The following is a 21455-nucleotide window of genomic DNA, read 5'->3' as shown; positions in this document are numbered from 1 at the left end:
TACCGATAGGTCCTTTTACCATTCAATATCACCTATTCCCGGTAGCAAATTTTGAAAATAAAAGAATAACCTGACCAATAGTTGTCCATACTTGAACTTTAGACTTTTGTCCTTCTTGATAGATTGCAAATTTAGAAACAATTGTCTCCTAATTGCCTCACAAAGATCATAATCTACATTTTCAACTATCATCTTATAAGTTGAGTGAATTGCTGCAGATGGAACACTATTTACTCTACTGGAGTAAAATACCCAGTAGCCTATCACCATTGCAACCAATTTTACAACTAGGTCTCTGATATTGTTAACAGAAAAAGAACACTTATCAGATGTTGAACTAGTTAGTGAGAATATTGTTTCTTTTGAAATTCATCTCAGCTCAGGTACTTCACTGGTTGAGAAACAACCAGTTAGAGCTTGAATGGATTCCTTGGTAATTGTGTGAGTTCTCTCTAAGTACATGTTCTCACCATGAACCTGACTCAAAATAATTCTGATATTCTCTTCCTCAAAATCTTCTAGAAAATAAGCGGCGTTGTGAAAACCTTTCTCGAAAATCCTAGCATACTGTGTTTGAATCTTTCCATTCTCATCAGAGAGGGATTTTAGTTGAGTGTAAATGTATAGTGAACCTAGATCCTCTATCTTATAATCAATATAACTTGACAAATCTCCTTTTACGAAAACTCCACTTGGAACTTGTGATAATGCATTATACGACACAATTTGTTCTGCCTCTACAACTTCCATTGGCTCAGATGTAATCATTAACCTTTCTACAGTCTTTGAAGATGATGTCATTGCAGATGAACAAGATTCAAAACATGATTCTCAAAGAAATACCTTATTTCGCACATGCTACCTCGTTTACCATTTGAATGCCCAAGTGCACACTAGTTCGATCTTCTACAACCTTCAAATCAGCTTGATTGCAAAACACAATGCAACTTTGATAATTATCAGCCATCAAAATATATTAGCTCAACAAGTGCTCCAAATTTCTTTCTTGAATGCATTAGGGTAAAAATGACAAAGTAAAAACTTGCTTTTATCCTTTTTACCTACTGCATTAAATGCTCGCCTGTTAGGGTTACAAACCCTAGTTTCACCGCTCAAGGAGAAACCAGTTGATAACATATTGACAAAAATGTTATCAAATTTTCATGCTCCAAAATTCTCTTACCGCTCTTTCATCTCAAGGGGTCCGAAGGTGGATTTACCATTATGCTCTCCTTAGCCATATTTAAAAGACTTAATTCACTGGTGCAGTGTTCTCTTCATTGGGTGAAGGAACAATTTCTTCTCTAGATGAGTCATCACTTTTCTTCTTCCAAATTTGATTCATTTCCTCTCTAGTTTCTTCAACATTAACTTTCTGCTTTCCTTTCTTATCCTTGGAAGAATTGACCGGTTTGCTATTTCTGTATCTACAAAAGTTTGCTAAGTGCCCCTGTTTGTTGCAGTGATAGCAGGCCATACCAGATGATTTCAAAGGTCCTGCATTTCCTCTCCCAATTCTTCTTCTGTAGTTCATAGCCACATGACCAAGTTATTACAGATAGTACAAATGACATTTGTTACCTTTTCCATCTCAAATAGACTAAACTGGTTGTCGTAGGGTCTTTGCCAATTCATGCTGAACCGCTTGTCAAAATTCCTCATCCAGTTGCCATTTGGTCTTGGATGCATATGTGGTATAGGATTATTTGCTCCATATTTGCACTCAACAGATCTATGTCCATACATTCTGTATGTGAAGCAATGATCTTCAAATTTCTTGGACACATACCTAGCATTAGTATCATAGCTTGCATTTTTGTTAGGTTTGTCTTTATAGAAATTTGCAGTGTGACCAAGTTTATGGCAAACAAAACAAACAAGTTTAAAGACCTTCTTACCGGTAGGCTTCTTGATTTTAGGATCAGATTTGTTCTTGAGAGTGTTGCTCTTAGTACCAGACGATTCACCTTTTTTCAGTTGTATGAAAACCAAGTCCAGAGGTATTACCTTTCATCCTTTGTGATTGAATTTTTTCTTCAAGCAAGGTAGAACTCTTGTTGAACTTTTCCAATTTCCCATTAGCTTCGGTAAGCAGTTTGTTGAGATCTTCATTATGCTTTGATAGGTTCTCTCTCAGAGATAATGCTACTTCAAGATCTAGCTATAAGTTCTCCTTCTCTTCTCATTCAGCATTCAAATTCTCATGCAAGGTAGCATTTTCTCGCTTGATCTTGGCAATCTCTTGATCTCTCTCCTTGATAAGATCTTTAGCAGATATTATGGCTTCCCGTTCCTGACTCATACAAATAGTAAGACCTTCTAGTTCTCTCCTTAGGTTTAGCTTTTCACCATTTAAATTTTCAACTTCCTCGGCTAAAGCATCAATATTGGACTGAAGAACTATTGTCAGATATCTCTAACATTTGTTTAGTTAGCTCTCTCCTTTTGACTTGTGAGCTTTCAATTTGATCCTAAGGGTTTCAAGCTCATTTCTGCTAGCTTCTAGATCTCTAGCCATCTCAAGGTAGCTCATGTCCCCCATGGTGGTTTCAAGGTTCCCTTCTAAGCAATTATTCTTTAAAGAAGTTAGGCTCTGATACCAATTGATGGAATTGAAAAGCACTGAGAGGGGAGGGTGAATCAGTGACACCCAAAATAAAACTACTTCAAACACCAACCGGTAGATGAACTTAACAAAACTTTTAAACACAATGCATGCAATCCAAAATGATATAACAACATCCACCATAAAACAAGTGTTTGTACATGGAAAACTCAAATAGGTAAAAACCACAGTGAGATGGAACTCACATGTTAATTATCTACAGTAATAGATAACTAGCCGGTTAGGGTCTACAAAGTGCTCTGCTAGGAGCGAATCTTGCTAGAGATCCCAAAGCTTTATTAGAAGCTTATACCCTATTAAAGGTAGTACACTGTTAGGAGTAACCTCGGTGGAGGATTTTTGAACCCAAACTAATAGATCAACCTGTTAGAGGATTTGTACAAAGAAGCTTGTTAGAGCTTACCCGATTAGGGGATTTGAATTCTGTTGTTATTGTTAGAAAACAATAGGATTGGTTTGATCTGTCTAAGTAGCACAATACTTTCTTGATCAGATGCTTCTAAACATATACAACACTGCTCTTCTGCATACTCTGCAACTTAACTCTTTTACCTTTCGCACACAACATATCACTTTCACTCATATGAAATAATTCATTGTAATGTCAATATATAGACATTAAGATTTCATGTCGGCCAAAAGAAATTATAACACAATTTCCTAGGTGCAGTGTATCTGGTCAAGTGATCATAACTCATCACAAAAATACTGCCAAAATTTGTCGTTGGGATCTCATCACGATTTGTGGTAACTCATCACAAAATCAACAAATACTGGTTGGAACAATCAATACCAGTTGGAATTAAATATATGAACCATTATCCTTGAATCTTCTGATATAATCTCCGCTTGATCTTCAATGTTGATGTCGACTAATGTGTATCCACTAGTTGTCTTCTATGCATATACCGGTTGTTACAAAGTACTGGTTAGAGATAAACCTCTTAGTATAACCTCTAGCATACCGGTTGTAGTATAAACAACTTGAAGTTATACTGGTAGACAATATAAACATATGTGTGTGTATGTGTTTCATCAATGACAACATATGATGAATATATTACAATCATCATCAAGCCAACACTTTTTCCCTTCACTCTAGTTGTCTCCTTTCCACTCCTATAGAGATGAAGATATTTATTGTAGGTGAGGTTAGTATCTTGACTTAGCTTCAATTAGATTTTTTTTGTATTTTTGGTCCCTACTATTTCTATTGAGGTGGTTTCAGTGGTGGGTCTAATAATGGTTGAAAGATGGTTCTCCTTTATGGTAGTTCTCGCTACAATGTTATCAAATTTCCTTTCCAAGACTACTCTAGAGGAATCTAATATGTCGGTTGTGTCTGGTTCCCCTTCTCAACATTTGTTGGAGTCTTCTATTTCTTTCTTTGTTGTTTTTTATTCCTTTTAATTTAACTATTTGTGCAGATTGGTTCTTGGTCCTTTGGTGTTTTCTATAGCTTTCCTTTATGCAGACTCAAATCCTACTTTGGTTGCTTCTATTCCTACACCAATGGGGATTTCTTCTCTATGTTGGAGGCGTTCGGTTGCAAGCATGATTCTAGTCAAAGGTTGAATTTTGAGGTTTTCCTAATTTAGTTGTCTATGTATTCTCTTGATTTCGATGACTACTTTCTTTCTCTTTGTCTATCCTAGCTCTATTTTCCTTTCTCTCCTTGTCTCTGTTGTAAGTTGGTTCTTTTCTCTATTATTTTAGGGATTTTTGTTGCCGCTTTCCTTGTTTATGTTCTTCCTTATTTAAAGGGGGTTCCATTGGTAAAAAAATTTAGGGAGCCTTTCAAAACACATTGTCTGATGTCTCTTTCCTTAGTAGTCTTAGTCCTTTCTCAATGAGTTCTCTATGGAAGTTCGTTCGAGGTTTCTTCCTAAACCCCTCAGGTCTATTTTTTTTTAATGATGTCAAGACCTCCATTCTTGCTGGTTAGTTTGGTCTTTTTGGGGTTTTGATAGTCTCACTACTTGTGAGATCCCTCTCTTCAACCTTCTACAATATTATGTTAAAGAGTTCAGTCCTATATATCGATTTACTTAATCAGTACACAATAGACTAGATTAAGAAATAAGATACATAGAAGAACTTATAGATGCAATCTAGAATTGAAAGTGAAATATAGGTGAGCTCGGTGTCTTGGTCCTGAGGTTGCTCAAATTGACAAAATACATTAGAAATGTGTCCATGAGGTCCCAAAGGCTTGTCTCGCAATAATAAATAAAAAAAGTGTCAAACATAGGTGCTAGGTTGCCTACTCTTGGTGCTTCTACCTATTTAAAATTTAGAATTCACAATCACTATCTACTCAACACTATCGTAACCTATTTTGTTGTCAAATCTAAACCTACACACATAGGAAAAAGGAAAGGTGGTTTTATTTATAGGGGCTAGCCTAAGTCAAACCCCATGTTGGTGTCCCCATCACAAGAACTAGATTAATAAAAAGACAATATACTCAAAAGGATAGAGGCTAAATGATAATGAAAATGTTAAAATAACATAATTATACCTTAGGAATATAAATTATGCTGATGGAATGCTCTTTAGACAAGTCCTACAAGTGTTGATGTAATAACATGATCACAAAACATAATCTAATGTGAAATTATAATTAAATGTTGAATACTTGTAGTTTTTTGCTCCATGTAATCAAAATTTCTCTTAGATGATGTAGAATGTAGATTCATTACTTATTCCTAGAACTTATTAACCTTATGAGTGATAGAAGATGTTCTTTATATAGGGTTGACAAGGTATTTTTGAGTTTAGGCCAGCATAAAATGATCAAGTACAAATATCAAGATCAAATTTTAAATTGTGAAGGTTGACACTAGTAATGGCTAAAATTTTAGGGATGTTTTGGGGGACATGATTGTTCAGTGCCTTGGTCCCACCAAAATAGGGCCTTGAAAATGGAAACATGAGTGTTCAGGTTTGTGATATTAGATCTATTCCTAGTTTTAGTATTTTATGATAGTTAGATTTTGGGATTTATAATAAATATTTAATGTAATCTAGCACTCAAATAGGCCTAAAATGATCTATGAAAAAAATCACACTAAAGTATGTCTCAGATAATGTGTGAATTGTAAAGGGATACAATTTACTACACTAAAACAAGTTGCTATCTTGATCCTTTGTTGGACATGTTTATGCTCCCTGAGGTGTTGGTAATCTAGTATAGTGAATCTTACTAGTTTGATCATTGTTGTTTATGCTCGCTAAGGTGTTGATTACCTAGAATAGCATGGCTTGCTAGTATGATGGTTTTATTGTGATATATCGATCACACAACATAACAAAACTTGTTGGCTAGTGGAATTCATGCCTTTTATGGATCACCCAACATAACACAATTTGTTGGATAGTGGAATTTGTGTTGTATACATGAATAACCCAATATAAGACAACTTGTTGTCCAATGGAATTCATGGTATGTCTTTGGACACCTAACACAACACAACTTACTAGTTGTTGGACCATAGAATCTTCTTCTAATATCCTTCTCTTTTCAATGGTCTATGGTGCTTAGCACCCTTTACTAAGATTTTTAGCTCCAAATTTTAGTTATAGGTTTCTCTCTATGTCTCATTTCTAGATTTGTACTTATAAGTTTTCTATATATTATCTATTGTTTTGTTCGCACTAAATTATGTCAATTTCTTATTATTTGAACTAGTTCTTGCACCATAACTACAAGTATGCCAATGAAGCTACAATGTATGAAAAAATCATCACCATACTGAATGTTGTTGAAATGATGAGAGATGAAACAATATAAAGAAACGAGACATGCACACAAATACTAACATAATTCATTTGTTTATAAATAGATTTGTGTATGCATAAAATCAACATTAGATTCTCATCGAAGAATCCATCTTTTATATTAACAAACAACCTCATTAACTTATAGCTAAGATAGTATAAATATTGTATATGAATTGGTTACAACCTTTAATAAGATCTCTAAATAATAGAAAAATTCTTCATGCCAATCCTAGGATGCATCTTCATGAGGAAAATCAACTATTGAAACACCCATGTCTTCCTCTTTGAAATGACAAGGATTGAAAGAAATTGTCATTCTTTAATGAGTTCTAAATGAATGACTATTATAAGCTCCATTGCCACTATTTCACTTTATCATAGTCTAAATGATCAAAGTTGATTCCTAATGAGATAATAAGGATAGTTGTGGTGATAGGTTGAGACTTAGCATAGAGAAAATATTTGCACTTACATAAAGGATGATTCTTCATCAATTGATGACAAAATTGTTAAAAATCTTCAACATATGTAGCATTAAAATGGCCTCTACAATGGATAAATTTTGAATTATCGTGGATTTAGTAATATGAATATTTTATCTAGATCCATTTTGTTCTTATTATCATAGGCTAAAATTTCCTCTCAAGAGAGGATAACAGTTATATGGACATATTAATGATTTTTTCTTTTAATATTAAACATTTATTTTTTCAAGTTTTATTTTGTATTTGTTCCTTTTTTTAATAACTAGAATCTCAACTTGAAACTGATAAGTTATTGCATATGTTATTTCAAGAATAGCTATTGTTTTTTACAAGGTCATGTTCTATACTACCAAAATTCTACATAAAAGTAGTACATCCACCCCTACATCCAATTTATTTGGCACTAAAAGTTGTTGGCATATATGCTACTTTAAAACAACAATGAAAGTGAAATTATGAATATATACAATTGACATCTATGTCTAGGCATTCGTAGCATTCACTTGTTTTCTATACAAGTACCTACATTGTGTTTGGAGTGTCCATGATAACTAATCCTAATATAGAGCTAGCATATTCCCTCTATCTCACAAAAGAATATCATTTTCATTTGATTAATTAAGCATAATATTGATTTTTCATGAGCTTTGATTCTATTTCTTTTTCAATGATTGGCTAGATTCTTCACTTTCTTATTTCCTGGTGCACCAAATTCTATGAGGGGTGTTATACTCCTTGGCATGTGTTGTTTTTCATTTCATATATTTCTTTGAATTAGATACATTGAATCTTGGGTTCTGGAAAAGCTTGCCTTCCTTTAAAGCTTAGGTTATACAAAGATGGTTCATAAGGCATGTTAGTGAATTTTACTACATGGATGTACTTATATTTGTAATTTTTGTTGTTCTTTCAATTGTTTTACTAGCCAAACAAGTACAAGAAGGGTACTCTACAAGAGAGAAGACAATAGTTTAAAGTACCATGCTCATTACTTTTAGATTGTTGATTTCATCTATATTTACTGCCTTCATTATTATATTTGATTTGAACCTTAGAAATACTATCTATCTTGTATAATTGTTGTTGTAGCATAGTACTTCCTTTAATTTGTACATGTATGTTATTCTTAAATTTATAATTAGCATAGTATATCATTTAATATAAATTAAATACATTTACATTTTAGCTTCATTTTCCTATTGGCTTATTCCTTGGACCTCATATAGATGCAAGTCCTAACATAATATGTAGCATAAATATAAATTACTATTACTATAATTATTACTATTGTTATTATTACATGATCCCTATTTAAAACAATTTTAAAATTTCTGAATTATATGTCTTTTTTATTTAAATTTAAATTAATTATATTTTCTATAAGTACATTTACTTCAATAACCTAAATCTATGTAAACTATTTACTAGTCTACAAACTTACTTTGCACCTCTTGAATTTGTCTTAGATATTTCAAACCACTTTCAATTTTGTACAACTCCTTAGTTGTCAAGTCCCCTACTTAAAAAATTTGGTTTCAAATCCATATGGTCAAATATGATGCCACATCACATGCCTTTTTCACCAAGGTGTCCAAAATTGTCCCTAAAAGAAGACTCATAGTTGTGATCTAAGTCATTTTTATTGGTGTGTTGATGTGGCATCACATAATTGATTACTTTTTCAAATTTACTAGAAACTTTTTGAAGATAAATATTGACATGATATTTCTGTACTCTAATATTAAACTAATTGTACCCAATTATAATCCCTACTATTCAACCCCATTCTACTATGAACTCCTCTCCAACAATTGTAATCAGACATGTTTTGATATTAGTAGTCGAATCCTTGCCTATGGTGCACCTTGGGTTCCTTCTATTTCCATTCTTGTATCTTTTTAAATACTTACTACCTAGTCCTCCTCTGATTACTGAAGTTGGAAAGATGTCTTTGCTACGAAGGGGAATGAAGTAAAACATAAGATGACATGCTCTTTACCACCCAAGATCTTACCATCCATGAATGGGCTACAAATTAGTATATACGGTGTTTGATGATGTTTCCAAATTCTTTGTATTGGTAAATGGTCATGATGGGTATTTTCGAAGAACAAGAGTGACATTCCAAGACTAAGCCCACGGGCTCCTGCTTTTCACCTTATTGTATCCACATGTGTTACTCACGTTTCCATTGACATCCTCTCAAATGCCGCCTTTATTTTATTCTAATGTAGAAAGCAGCAATGCTGTCTGATAATGGCGGTCACATCAAAATTCCTTTATTTCTATTGCTTGACCCTTTTGTCTCTCTTCATACCTAACAAAGCTCTGATTAGTGGAGATGGAAAGATGTCAATCCTGTGCAAACGAAGGGCCATGGACTAAAGAAGAAGATGATCGGCTCTTTGCCCACATTCAAGCCCATGGCGAAGGCCACTGGAGATCTGTGCTCAATGCCGCAGGTCTGTAATTCCTTCTATTCATCTTACCTATAAATTATTCTTTCTTCTCCATGTTAATGTCTGAGATTTTACAGGGCTGAAGAGATGTGTGGAGAGCTGCCAGCTAAGATGGATGAACTGTTGAGCAGAAGCTAGGAAGTATCGAGATGAAGGAGGGCGCTGATAAGATGAAGTTTCCATGGGTAGGTTAACTGAAACTCCCCTACTATTTATTCCCAGTGAGCAGGTTATTTATAGCCATTTCATTCCATCCTTTTGTTGATCTTGTCTGAAGAAATGTTGAATAGATTGTCATCTATCTGTAATTCTATCTTGTCGGCAATTGTCACTATTTAGTCAAAAAAGGTAACGCATGTTGTTGGATGCTAATTTCATTTCAACATACTTTTCGTATGTAAAAACCCATTAAAACAATAAAAAATTAATAAATTCAACAAAGAATGATTGTCTTTGATTTAAAAATAGAATTAAATAATTAAGTAATATAGATATTTTACATTTATTTATGAGTTAGTTAAAAATATATCTAATCAGTTATGGAGGGAACTAGGGAGTTTTCAGAGCTACACTTCCTCATGTGAAATGTGATGGTATGATGAAATAATAAGTATCCGGTAGAATACTGAGAGGGGGGTTGAATCAGTATATTGAAAAACTGATACAAAGTTCCCAATCTCAAACTCAGTCACACAAAGTAAACATATCTCAGTCAAGATCAATATTCATAGGAATACTTGACATCAACCGGTTTAACTGTTATGACAACTTAATAGTAAACAACTTCAATCTTGCAAACATCAACAATGCTTAATCATAACTCAACATATTCATCTTTCAATGCTTCTACTTATCATGCCTTATCGGAAGTTAATCAAATCAACAAATAAGATCATAACCACAAAAGCATTCACCACTTGACACAAATGTTTATACGTGGAAAACCCAAATAGGTAAAAACCACAGTGAGATGAGACTCACAAGGATAGCTATCTGAACTCTTCTGAAGTTCGCCCTGTTAGGAGTCAAGCCTATTAAAGCTTTACAATAAGTCTTGATAAGAACTAATTCCAGTTAGGAATCACCTGGTTAAGGGATTTACAAATATGCCTTGATGAAAAGCACAATACCCTGTTAGGAGTAACCTCGCTGGAGGATTTAAGAATCCAAGCTAATGGACCACCTTTTTAGAGGATTTAATGAGTAACCAGGCTTGTTAGAGCTTACCTGGTTAAGGGATTTCACTTCTGCTGTAATTGTTAGAAAACAACAACTTTTCTTGATCTGTCTGAGTAGCACTACATTTTCTTGATCAGATCTTTCGAAGCTTCAACTGCCTCCACTCAAAGTGCAGATGCATTCACCGGTTAGGCAACTACACACTCAACAGGTTTCAATCAATCTTGCCAACAACCTTTAGAAACAACTTCATCGACCTTAAATACAAATTAGTTAGGTCGGTAACACAACAAAAACCTAATTCTCATCATCGAGATTACAAACAAGTCGGTACAATCTTGACCGTTAGAAATCATGACAATCTCTTCACATTCTTCAAGAAAATTCCAACCACTCCATGATCACCGGTTCATCAGACTTTGTAACTCATCACGTTCTGTGCATTAGATGCAATCCACTTTGCTCCTTCCCTAGACAATAAACAAACACGCCAAAAAAATTTGAAATTATCCTCATACAATGATCACACGTGTCTCCATCATTACCACTTATCAGATGATAAACCAACAAACTTGATTGGTTAGGGTTTAACAACTGATAGGGTTTAGCGGTTACATTGCATAGAAAGGTTTAACCCTTTACACCGGTTCATTGGTTCAACTCACAAACTTTACATACCGGTTTACAACATCTTCCACAAAGGTCTTCTTATCGGTTAGTAGCCAATATCAAATATAACAATATAAGCAATAACATGAATACCATTACCGGTTCAATTGACATCAATGACAACATATCATTAATGCAATCTATATGCAAAATGCCAACAAACTCAAAATGCCAACAAAATGAAATTTTAATATTCAATAGTGGGCTAATTGTAAGTGATTAATTTTACTCATTTATAGGGTAAAATTAGGCTAGGAAACATATTTTTATTTATGAGTAAACAATTGAGACATGAATATAACTGAAAATGTGAGAACCAATTTTAATTTGTTTGAATGGAGAAAAAATGAGAGATTTAAAGGTGTTCATGTGTATTATTTCATGTCTAATTTAGTGGTTAATCAAGGACTCAACTTGGTGTCACTATTGTATTCAATCTTAGACTATCATCTTTTCTTAATATATTGTAACTTTTTGTGGTTAACTATAGTGTTTTAAGAGATGTTAGAAATTTCTAGGCAAATCTTAAGTTTAGGTTTGTGATTATCTAACATTTGGCAATGTTAAATTGATGTACAAAACTCTACAGAATAAATATATTATTGGATTTTTAATTTAGTTTCTATACTGAGGTTCTAGTACTTATTTAGAAAATCATTATAAGATATTCATATTTTTATCTATAAATTATCTCTATTTTATTAAATTGTAAAAAATAGAAAAATTGATGGGATTCTAGGGAACATATCTTACACTTGTACTAGCATTTGGTTAGTTTGTATTCAAAGGATATAACTTAAATATTTGTATTAAAAGTTATTTGTGAAGAAAAATATTTCTAAATTTTTAGATTTATATGGATTACTAAGAATGAGTTTCTCTATATAATACATGAAGTAATTTAAGAGGCTTTGTTTTATAAAGCAAAGCCATGTGATGTAGGATCATAAATTATGGTATGCTCTATCATTATTGTTATCAATCTCTAATTGAATTCCTTTACAAGACAAGGCATCAATCTCTTATGGTTGTAGCTAACCCAACACCTTCAATTTATAAATAATGAATGTCTAATAAAAGTTATAGCTTAATGGAGTATATTTGTCGTCACAGAGCTAAGGCTTGTGCTTCTAGCAATTGTGCTTCTATTTCCCATCTTAAATTTGTGGATGATACTTACTCATTTGGTGTTGCTAAATTTTAGTAAGCCACTCATTTTTGACAAAATTTAGAATTTATTTGAATGCTTCAGGTTAAAAAAAAAATAAAGATAAGTCAAATATATTTATCTTCAATAGGCTTGTTACAATTCAACTAAGGAGCTCACTTTCATCCTTCATTTAAATATTGGTTAGATCCCTTTAAAATATTTTAGGGATCGCTTTGTTAGCTCTCTTACTAAAATTTATTAGAAAAAGCTTATTAATTGTTTCAAGATGAAGATTAACCACTATAATTTCTGTCGTATGTAAAATTCATCATGTAATTAACTAGAAATAGAAGGGAAATCACAAATCCCTATATAATCAAAGAATTATAAATAAACCAATGAAAATAGATGCATAATAGAATAATTCTAAACAATGTAAGACTCCATATTGTGCATCATGACTTCCATTGTTATTCTCTTCTTTGTGGTATGGTGGCTCTCAGATATCGCGTTGGCAACCTGCAAGTGACACAAAGATTCAAAATTCGTGATTGTTGAAAATGCAGATTGAATGCTCAATTTGTAGATTTTGGGGGAGGATTGATTGAAAGGTGGAATAGATTGATCAAGAGGTGGAGCTCACGTGAGCTCACATGTTGATTCATAGTTGAACTATTGATTTGGAGGTGGAACAAAATTGATTGAATAGATAAAAGAGTTAACTGATTGAGAAAAAGGTTGATTGAAAGATGAAAAAGAATGATTGGAGGAAAATTGAAGAGAATGACAAAGAAAACTTTATTTAGAAAAAGCTAACTAGAAGATAGAAAAAGAATGATTGGAGAGAATTAAAGAAAAGATGTAATTAATCAATTAATTGAAAAGATCAATTAAAATAGATGGAATAGTTAATTGATTGAAAGATTTTTGAGAGCTTTATTTAGAAAAATCTAACTAAAAAATAGAAATAGGAATTGGAAAGATAATTAATTTAATTAATTAATTGATTGAATTAATTAATTTAGCATGTGCTTGCATTTTGACTTTGATTTTCAATTTAATCTTTGCATGACATTTAATTCAAATATTGAATTTATTTTAAATTCAATTTGTTAGTTGAATAAATTTAGAACTTGACTTTGGAATTCAATTTGATTTTTGAAATCATGCACATGTATTTGAAATTGGGAGAAATTAGAAGAAATAATAAAATTAAAGGATTAATGAAATTAGATGAAATTAGTTAATGAAATGAAATTAAATGAAATTAGAAGAATAAATTGGTTAATTAAATAACTTAAAGAAACTATTTAATTATTTTAGAAAGTGAATTTAATTAAATAATAAAGATTATTTAAATAAAAGGATTAAAATCATAATTAATTAAATAATTAATATAAATTAATATTAGAAAACATGGTTTAAATGATTAAATGATGAAGAAATGTGAAATTAGAAGAATAAGATTAATTAACTTAATTAAATAATTAAAGAACTATTTAATCAATTAGAGAAATAATTAGTACATGAACAATGAGACATTTTTAGGTGTCTACATTTGCCCCTCTTTGAGACATGTCATAATGACGTTGTTTCAAAGAAAACGAAAGAAATGTCTGCCCCAGTATGCCTTGGTGACACTTAGGGTGTAATGCCCCCTCAAGAGATTGTTTATGCATTAAAGGTATGAATGATCTCTTGAAAAAAGAAGAATAGTTAGTTGATTAGAGATAGAGATAGGTGATGTGAAGATGATATTGAGATAGAATATGAGAGAATGAAGCTTAGAATGAAGTAGAATAATGTTAGATGATAGAAACTGATTTAGAAAGAGATGAGAAAAGAATCAGCAAACTAGCAATAAGTAAATGAGATGAAATGAGAATGATTGATTCACGAACCCGTGTCACTATTTATTGTGCAATATATATTCATCACTGAACATTATTATGGAACAATGTAGATTAGCACATTAGGGTATAAGAAACCAAGATGTAAATATATCTAATTGAAGAAACAAACATGTAGTAGACAAGGAGTGACCCCTCCATTCTGAGAATAATGCTAGGGGTTGAGGTATGTAGGATAGTCACAAGCATAACTATCCTTGACTTTTGCATAGGATATTTTCCAAATGAACGTACCAACATAGACACCCATTGGAGCTATTTACCTATAACTTCATTGGTCGACACCACAAACAACAAACAAAGAAAAAGATAATGCCCATCCCGACTCCTCTAGTCACTTGTGGACATCCTTGAGTAGTATAGGAACATGACCTGTCACGAAATGATAAAAGATAAAGACTAACTAGGACAAAATCTAGCAGCCATACGGATCTTGTGCCTTCATTCTCAGTTGCTTGATGTGATAGTTGATAATGTCTGATCTCAAAAAGTTGTAGACCCCATTTAAGACTGACCTATCTGATTTTGAGTGTATCCTCTTTTGTTTAAGACAAGATAATAATCACTTGATATGGATAGTTGATATGATTGATAAGACAGTTTGATCAGTTGATTGTAGATCTTTCACTGGATAGTCGTATGCTTTGTTAACTTCGTGCGAAGTGTTTGTTGGATATCTGCTAGGGTGTTTGGTTCTTGCGAGACATTTTATTGCAAGTTTTTTGATTGATTTTTGATTGCTTTTGGGCTGATTCTTTGTAGATCGATATTTGAATGTTTTTGGTTGATTTTTTTAGGACATTATATGGATGTTTTTATAGTTTTTTCAAGATCATATTTGAATGTTTTTGGTATTTTTTGTGTTTTCCCAATGTTTTTTTTTTGTTTTTTGTTTTTGAAGTTTTAGGATTTTTTCAAGAGTTTTTATTATTTTTTAGGATTTTGTCCAGGACATTATATGGATGTTTTAGGATTTTTTTTGCTTTTCAATGTTTTGGATTTGATGAAACATGACCTTTCATTAATTGATAAAGATAAGACCTTGGACAAAATCCAACAACTATATTGATCTATGTCATTGTTTTGATTGTTTGATGATTGATAGGAATGTCTGGTTTGAGAGAGTGAATACCTCGTGTAAGACCGATATGTCTAGTTTCGAGTGTACCCTTCCCTATATAAGACATGTTGATGTTTGATAGAGTTTGATCGATAAATTGATTAAAAAGACATGTGATCAGTTTGATTGTAGACTTTGAGAGTTTTTTTATTGTTTATTTGATTCGATGGACCGATTCTCGCCCATAGAATAGTAGGGGTTGACAACCGGCTGTAGGATAGTAACTAGAATAAGGAGGGCAACCGGGTGGGAGGGTTGGGGCAGCTTATATTATTCCATATAATTTTGAGGGAAGCTCAACTGATTCAGATGCTGGGCTCAACTGGTTGAGGGAGTTCAAGCCTATCAAAATTGTGGACAAATTAGGAAGGTCTTCACTTCTCACCTGGAGTTCGTTCTGACAACTCTAGTTGTTGTCTATGCTTTCTTGCATTGATTTTTCAATTTTTTTATTTTCCAATTTTTAAGACTTTATTGAGGATATTTTATGACTTTTTTTGGATTTTTTCAGTTATGCCCTCAATGTGCAGACCTATATAACATGATGATCCATATAATGCATGTGGAGACAATGATTTTTTGACATGACTTATGTTAATGCAATATGCATCACCAAGATGTGTTTCCTATTCGAACAATGATGACTGTGTTTGTTTAGCATTTCGTAATACACCCATTGAATTGGAGGTATAAAACATTTAATAGATAAGAAGTCAATCGATCCTTAAGGTCCATTGGAACATCCAAGTTAACACACTTAGTGACTAGGATTTATAAATGGAGACGCGAAAAACTTCCCCATTGGTTCTTGAAATTTTAATCTTCTTTTGTCCATGTGTGTGCAAATGAGTTAATTCCCACTCTTGTGTTCACTAAAGATCCTTAGCATCCTATATGACTAGCTACATGGATTATTCTAACTTCAAAAGCATCCCAAATACAGCCTCGCCGCCAACAAGATTTTAGAGCTCTGACAAGGTTATAGACTGTAATCTCTAAAATATTGCCCCATTGCCAATAGACGTTCATAGCCTCGATGGAGTTACTTGCATGTTCCCATAGTCAATATTTTTGCCATACTTTGTATGCGTGATATTTCAGTTATATATCATTTCTCTTTTGCCTTGAGATGAATATTTGGCATAACATTTTTTCTTACCTTGACTTGTAAGTAATGAAACCTACTTGGGTGTGAATATTATAGTGGCGCTGAAGTAGAATGTTGGATTTTTCACTAGTCATATGATCAACTAGGTGTCTAGAATGAATTAGAGATTTTGTTAACTTGTTTGAGATATAGCAATTGATAGATTTTGGCTTACCAAGACTCAAATAGTGAAATCACTACCCAACCATAAGTAAAGCGTCGTCACAGGGTGATGTTGAAAATATATGACCTTAGGACCTCAAAGACTTCATGTCCGAATATCTAAGAAAGGAGACGACCCTTGTTTCTCTTGAATGCAAACAAATGATAAACTTGGAGAGTTGCCTTGTTTTATTGATGCTGCTATATGTAGAAATTATATGCCATGAAATCCTTGAATATGATGTGCTTGAAAACAAAACTATATGTGATGCAATTTTGTGAATAAAATGATATGCAATGTGGAAAGTAAAATATAAACTAACACAACCCTTAGATATAGTATCATTTAAGGTGCAAGTTGTTCATAGGGTTAAGAAGTTGTGTGGGTAATTCATTGGTCTTTTTTTAAAGAGTCGAGGATAAAGATGTATTTTCCAATAGGATATAAGGACTCAACTAAGTGTACATGTTCAACATCTCCAATGCTGATTTCCTTAGGATTTGGATTTTATGGATCATCAGGGGGAAATCCACCTCTGGAACCCATGATTTCAGCTATAGCCTTATCATTTTTAAAGAAATCCAACTATGGCAGATTCTCTTGCCCCCAGTCTTTCAAGTGTGGGTGTATGAGACAAATTGATTTTGGTTTTGAAGTTGTGACATGAGCGGATGTTATGCCTATTTTTATTGATCCACTTGAAGAGTATGATGAAGCCAACCAGGTGTTGATCTCATTAGCTGGTGTTATGTTTTTTTTTTCACTACATTGCATTTGATGATGGCACACATACAATTATTGATAAGTTGCTCTCTACACGATGATCAGGATTGGTGATTTCATTGATAAGGGGTTCATGAACAACTTGTGTAGAGGGATTGGGATCATGAGGAGAAATGGTAAATTCATTTTTGAGGGAATATTGTGAGAGACATGGAGGATTATGACATGGAAATGAAGCGATGGAGGGATCTTGATTAGGATTTAGAGAAACAATGGGATGTTTCTTAGGGTATGAATGTGAAGGAATACTTTGATCTTGACTTGGAAAGCGATTATTAGGAAGGATGGAAGGGATATCCTGATATTCCTTAGGAGGTGGGTGTTGGATGGGACTTGAAAGGACACTTTGTTCTTGAGACAAAAGGGTATCATTGTGAATGGAATAGAAAAGAGTGAGGGGATCATCATAAGATTCTTGGTCGGTGGGATGTTGATAAAAAACTGGGTAGGATGGAAGTGGTTGTTCTTGATCTTTATTTGTTTTAGGACTCCTTTATTCTAATTTAGGATCATCCTCTTGACACGGGGAAGGACTTTGGGTATGCATGGGAGATTCTTGGAATGTTTCAACACATTGGCCTGATGAGAAAGGATTTTGAATAAGGCTCTCTGTGATAGGAGTATATGATGTGATTGGATCTTAAATTTCTGAAGCATGGAAACGACTAGCATCATGACTTGGATTAGATTGGATTTGTATTATGGATATCCCTTGGGAGGTTGTGTTATTGGATAAAGATGGTGTGGACTTCTCTTGTGTGACTTCAGGGTATGAGGAAATGGTGGAAGACATGTAAGCTACTTGAGATGTAAAGTCTTGATGGGAAGAACCATTGCTAGACATGGGCAGATTACCTTGTTGCATGATAGGTGACACATTTACCATGTTCAATTGATGTCCAAAGGGTGACATGTTTGTAAATATAGTTGCATTCATTTGGGACACCCTTGGTAGTGTATTTGAAGACATAGGATGTCACGAACCTTATTTTTCCATAATTATTTAATTAGAAAAATAATGTTTATTTTTTGCAAATGAAATTGAATTGATAATGAAATAAGATAGGAGATCAAATACAATGAAATAATTTATATACAATTGAATGATCAGTAATAATTTCTATTATAAAATTGGGATCGTTATTGCTAATGAGCAATTGAGTGCAAGTGAATGCAGGAACAAAAGAATGCGAATGAAGGCAAGAACATGGTTTAGGTAGAGTTGTCTTAGCTCCTGGATTTCTCTAGAATAGATGGAATCTCTCACACACCACATTAGGATTTATAATTTGCATCTTGTAAAGATGGGCGATTTAAATAACCTTATTTGAGTGTTTGTTTAAATTGGAATGATGAATTTGGAATGAGTAGTAGATTGATTTAAATGTTTATACATGTGCATTTATTGCATGATTTGAGTGGTGATTGAATTAAATCTAGGTTGCATTAGCGATTGTGAAATATTATGTTTTATTGTTAAAGAGATGTAATTTATTGATGATTTAAAAATGAATATTGACCCTATGTTTATATGTTCTTTTTATGTAGATATGTGTGATTTAGTGAACTATATATTTATTTGTTTACTTATAGATGTACTAACATATATATAATTATACGTATTATACATACATATGAGATCAAAAAAGAATTCGATCATATACCTATAAATACGTATGTAATTGTTGTATATGTAAATAGATTTATGGAATTAAATTATTTTATGAAAATCGATTATATATATATATATATATATATATATATATATATATATATATATATATATAATCATGTAAAAAAGTTTATTAAAGAACATGTTAATGAGTTTAATGTTTTATATATATAAATAATCATGGAAAGTGACTTAATTGAAAAACTAATAACCGAATGGTGCAGTTGAGTTAATGCTAAAGTGAATGTTATATGAAGCAGGTCGATAGTAATATTGACCACTCCCCATATTTATAGGGAGGGGTCGCTATTATCACCGACCACTTCTCCTCTCCTTTATTAGCTTTCATGACAAGTCACGTTGTAGCCATGAAGACCCAGCCTGTAGCAATGCTGTACATGGTGAAAGTTGTGGGTTACCAGCCCACGTAAACCACAGAATAAGGTACGAGAAGTGGGAGTCAAGGTTGGAAATTCCACGTACCAAGTTATTAAGAGATAATCTTACCACATGGTAGAGTCAAAGAATAATAATGAGTATGAAATGGTTGGGTTTATTTAATAGAAGTCATAATTGACAAACCATGCATGATTAAAGGGAAGTCGACTTGGCATCATAGAAAATTAGAAACTGTTTGCAATGACATGTCCAGTTTGGTGTCATGTAGTAGATAACAAATAAATTTTCATGGTGAACACATAGGTATTCGAACCCAATCAAGACTGTTATTTTGTAATTAAACCATGTGTGGTGTCATTTAGAATCAATCTACCACTAGGAGAGATAGCCCATATATGGGAAAGAAGGTAGATTGGATCACTATATATAGATCATCAAGTTGTAAGAGAAGAGGGAGAGATAGAAAACAAAGGAATAGAGAATAGGAATTCGATATTTAAGAGAATAACAACCAGACATAGAGGTTTGGTTATGATCATCTCCGATTTAGAATCGAATTTAAGAGTTAGGCTCTTGAACGAGAATTAGTTTGTTTTATTATTATTAGAGAATAGAAGGGAGAGAAGAAGACATTGTAAAAAGGAGAGAAATTTTGGAGAATATAGGAAAGATAATATCTAAGAATGGTGAATGGAAAAATAGAGTAGTAAGAAGAGTAGAGAGAGCTCATGAGATAGAATAGCACAGAGGAGAAAAGCATTGGAATCAGGATGATTTGCAAATAGTTTAAAATTATGAATGACCATAACAAACTTGGATCACATTTCAAAGGTAGGCTCTAATCTAGCATGTTTCATTGTAGGGATCTAAAAGATAGAGAATGTTCTATTTTTAGATTTATATAATATTCTAATGAAGGAATTAGAATCATGATATGGACCATTTTTTAATTGCTTTAAATTACGTTCATGTAAATATTGATTCAATAATGAAATATTTTCTTAAAGTTTGTTGATAAACTTAGTGAAACTCTCAGAAATTAGATCACCAAACCCTCTAGAAACAAAGTAAGAGGATAGAGAGAGAAACTTTGAATTTGAACCACAAAGAAGATGAAATACTAGAATAACGAATTATTAAATATTGAAGCTTATTTTGAATTCGTGAAGGAAAGACTTACACTTCTGAATTTGATCCTTGCATGAAAAGTAAAGATGATTATTAGGTGTCTCATTTGAAAAGCCATATAGATATGCGCTTTATGACTTTTCATCATGTTAGATTGATCTTATGGAAAATTTGTAAAATCAGTTAGTTGAGTTCTTAAATCATGAAAGTCACATATTAGTATTAAACTAAATATGTTATTCAAGAAAAGAGGTAGACAAACGAAAACACATGGAAAGATAGAGAGCTTAGAAGATATAAACATGGAAATTCTAAACCATAAGAAATCAGATGCAAGTTAATGATTACACTATTTAAATATTTTAATAATTGAATAAAAGAATATATACTCATTTTTATTCAATTTTTATGTAAAGATACATACATGTGTTACACCTTCTTAATATTTAATTGTTGTCTTTAATTGCTTGAAAGATAGAAGCGAAAGATTGTTTTCTTTTCAGATGTATATTTGTTTATCCATGAAAGATTGTCTTCTGTATATATTTATTCTAGATTCATGTGTACAAAGCTAGAGGCTTATGTTTGTGGAAAGTTACCTTCTGGGATGGGTACCGAATGTGGAATTATAGAGATAATAGTTTGCTTTTCCAAACTATCTTTTATTGCTATGCATGGCATTATAATCGACCGAGTAACTTATGAACCATTGAAATAGATGGATTTATTTATGCTCTCTACCACATCCTTGATTGATCTTTCTTGTTTCTTAATGGAATTAG

Source organism: Cryptomeria japonica, chromosome 5 (genome assembly GCF_030272615.1).
Source record: "Cryptomeria japonica chromosome 5, Sugi_1.0, whole genome shotgun sequence".
NCBI lineage: Eukaryota > Viridiplantae > Streptophyta > Pinopsida > Cupressales > Cupressaceae > Cryptomeria > Cryptomeria japonica.
The sequence above is the reverse complement of the archived record's forward strand: the minus strand, read 5'-3'. Positions refer to the sequence as shown.